Source organism: Solanum pennellii, chromosome 1, assembly GCF_001406875.1.
Source record: "Solanum pennellii chromosome 1, SPENNV200".
In the NCBI taxonomy this organism is placed as follows: domain Eukaryota; kingdom Viridiplantae; phylum Streptophyta; class Magnoliopsida; order Solanales; family Solanaceae; genus Solanum; species Solanum pennellii.
The window spans coordinates 3,966,109-3,970,269 of record NC_028637.1 but is presented as its reverse complement, the minus strand read 5'-3'; positions in this window follow the sequence as shown (position 1 = coordinate 3,970,269).

Here is a 4,161-nt window from a genome sequence, read left to right as displayed (position 1 = left end):
ATTTATTTATAATTTTCAACTTCAGTGATAAACATTATTCCTCGCACATTAATCAAAGAATGTATGTTGAGAGCAAATGGAGTTGCAGATCATAGCTAAGATCTTCATGCTTCAAATAATAAATTTTTTAGTCGTCAATTAAATTTTGATAGGAGCAAGAATTTTTAAGTTTTTAAAGTTATATTGTTCGATGGTTTTCATGTAATGTAGATTGTTTTCTTTAATTGATTAGTCAAGCTTTCGCTGTTAAGAACTTAAATTCTATAGTTTTTTTTTAGACTTATGTCACTAAATTTAGAGTATTTGCTAAAGCTTCGTGCGGCATTTGACAACTTACTAATAAATCTTTCACGATCTTGTAAGCTCAAGTAAGCCTTTAAAACTAAGATCGCTAAGAGAATGAAAGGAAGACTTAGAGAATTTTGGAAAAAGGCTTATATTGCTCGGAAGAAAGCTTTACAATTTGTTGGATTGCTTGTTTCAAGCTTGAATGCCTTGCAAATGAATGACACCCCCTATTTATACTACCTCCTAAGGACCTAAGTGTAAATATTATTACATTACAAGTCCCTTCATATTTACTTTTTAGTCCCTCTCTAGAAAAGTCTACACATTCTAGGAATTTCTAAACCTTTCCAAGAAATTATCTAAGTTATTCTAGAGAATTTTAAGGAATTCTCTAGCCTTCTTGATTAATCTAGAAGGTTCTAGATTTCTCCGCAAATCTCTCCACAACTCTAGATCCTTCCGCCCTCATCCGAACGCAAAATTTAATTTTCATGTGACGGAACGTGACACTTAGCTTATTATTGATAGGGTCGTATTACCCCTAAAGATGTATCACCGCATATATACTGTGTATACATATTGTGTGAAAGAGGCTAGGGAAATTGGGGGATGATATTTGAAACATAGAGGAGAAAAACTTGGAAAAAATGAGGGTTGATATACTTTATTATTCTTAACGGTAAAACATCCACAATAATTGAAGAATGTGATGTAGTGAATGTGACTGCTTCTTCTTTAACTAAAGGTCTCAATTAAAATAGAGAAGAAAAACTTGGAAAAAATGAGGGTTGATATACTTTATTATTCTTAACGAAAAACATCCACAATAATTGAAGAATGTGATGCAGTGAATGTGACTGTTTCTTCTTTAGCTAAAGCACTTCAATGAATGGATCCTAATAGTGCAAATCAAAACTAGTCGGATTTTAATAGAAATACCAAACACCAAATAAAAAGGGGATAGTTTTAAATATACAATAAAGTAATTAATTTACATAAATAGTCATGTTTTATTTATATAAAAATGGGCAGAAAATCATAGGAAATATACATTGACTATATAATATAGCTTTGCAAAAGTTATAGAAAGTATACACTGATGATACAATATAACTTACATATACATGAAATATACACTGAATACACATTATGATACACTCAAAAGTTGAATATAACTTAACTATACATGAAATATACATTGAGTATACATGAAGTATATACTGAATATTCAATAACGATCAACTCAAATTCACCTCTAGACAATCCCAAATTTAAATATGAAACTCCTTTAATGTTTAGAGTCTTTTGATATATAGTCTGCTCGAAACAATTCATCTTTGAGTTAGAAAAAAAAAAACAAATAGAAGAAGAAAAAAGATACAGAAAAACAAAACGCATTAGGAGGGCTGAAAAAGAAACCAGAATAATGAGGGAGCATGCACATATACGATAAAAGTGGGCTAGGAAAAATGAGAAAAAAAAACATAGATAAAATTTTAAGAAATATCAAATATAAATAGATATAATAAGGCTCTAACTTATAGTTTCGATAATTGCACTCTATAACTATAGTTTCATTTGTTATAGAGGTTGCGGTTTGTACATTTCAATTGTGAATATACGAATGATAAGTATATACAAATTCTGTATTTATACATTTAGGAATTTTTCAAAATTCCCTTTGTACATTTTTTTTGCCAATATATAAACAAGGTAATTTATTACGATCTTTTTATAAATCGTAAACATATAACTAAACATATACAAAATTCTAAATTTATACAATCAGAAACCTAAGTATACAAATTCTGAATTTATACAAATCAATGAATTATATAAATTAAACAAATAGCAAAAATTTAAAAAATTATAACCGCGAATTATAATTTTTTATAACATCTAATATAGACTAAATATTTATTATTCCGCATAATTTTTCCATAAGTATCCAAAAAGCCCATAAAAGGCCCAGCAACAAAGGGTGCTTTAGAAAACTAAAAGTAAATCATAAACATGGAAAACCTTTATTCACCTTGCAATAGTTAGAAAAAAACAAAGAATTGATTTGTTTTTAGTGATTCGAATTTGTATTCTCTCTGTTTCTTTTTAGTTGTTATGTTGCGATTTTTAAAAGTTAATTTGCCTAATTTTTAAAAGTAAATTAGATTACATTTACTCGTAATTTTAAAACAAAAAATTTGATATTCAAAAACTATATAAAAATAGTATAAATTGTAATTTTTTTCCCTTATCAATATGTATAATGTATAAATATATCGTAAAATATTAGTCAAACATCATATCATTTAACTCTAAAAAATAAACTATGACAACTAAAATGAAACCGAGGGAGAATCATGTAAGGTCTATTTTCTCCATTTGGGACCTACCCAAATAATAATAGTAATTAACCTCCATTTCATCTTTTGTATTTTCTATCTAAAAAATTAGAATTATTTTGACTGAGACTTGTAAACATGCTTTGTCTCTACATGTCTCCATTTTCAAATTTTAATTTATGAAATATTTAGACACAAACACATGGAAAAACTTATAATTAATTAATATATTTTTAAGCATGTGACCTTTGATAACTAATTTGAAATTATAGATATATAAAATTAGATTATAAAATTTGCTTAAATTCCAGTTATTTTATTACTTATTTAATCAAAATTACAAAATCTACTTATTTCAGTACTATAAAAAATAACAGATATCGATTTTGAGCTTTGAATATATAAAAATTTCTTGGTAGTTCAAATTCGGAGAAAGTAAGATTAGAAATCCGAACTAGTAATATTAAAAATTGAAATAATAATTAAGTAAGAGACAATCTTTGTTATTATGACGGATAAAATAACTCATCAGTTAATCAAATGCACCATTTAATCTTGTTAGAACTCGGATATATTAGATCAATTTTAATAAATATATACATAAAATATCTAATTTTTTGAAAAAAACCACATATAAATTCACTTGCACCATAATTTTGAACAGTAAATTCACATCTATATTAGAAGAAAAAAAAGACAATATTCTTTAAATGCATATAATATATATGATCCACTTGACACATGCCAATAATGGAGGTCAGACTAAAACAAGTCAAGAAGAAAAACACCAATTTAATAATTTGGACTATTTATTATGATAAGTCACATAACAAGCACTCATTTATTTTAGAGGACCTAAAATAAATGTCCACAAAAAAAATATAAGTGGCCTACTATTTTCTTCAAATTATTGTTAATAGTCCACATACATGCACTTTTGCAAAATCATATCAAACCTTAAATTCATCCTCACAAAACTCCAAGAAGAAAAATAAACTTAATGTTATGTTCATTGTGACCATACATATTTTTTCAATACTTTTATCCCTAATTAACTGTCTATTTTTTCCAGTTATCTCTAATTACTTATTCATTTTGACAAGTCAGGAAAGAAAAAATTTAAACCTATTATATCCTCAATTAATTAATTTGAAAAATATAGAATTTCTTGAAAGCCTTAAATTTTAATTCACACACTTTATAATTAATAGGAGTAAAATGGTAAATTCACTATGTCAATGATTGTTTTTTTAATAAATGTGTTAATTTAAAAACAGAAAAGTGATTAGAGACGGGAGAAGTAATGCTATCAAATTAAATCAACCTATATGTAAATTAGGTATTTTTTCATACTAAAGTAATTTGTAAAAATAAAACAATAACTTGTTATAAATTAATCTAATTAGATTAATATTGTAAAATTTTACTTTATTATAAATGAATATTAATTTTACTCCTACCAAAAACAAATGAAAAATGAAGAAAGGCAAGAAGTTAAAATACAAATGGATCATGTCACTGTAATTTGCAAGTG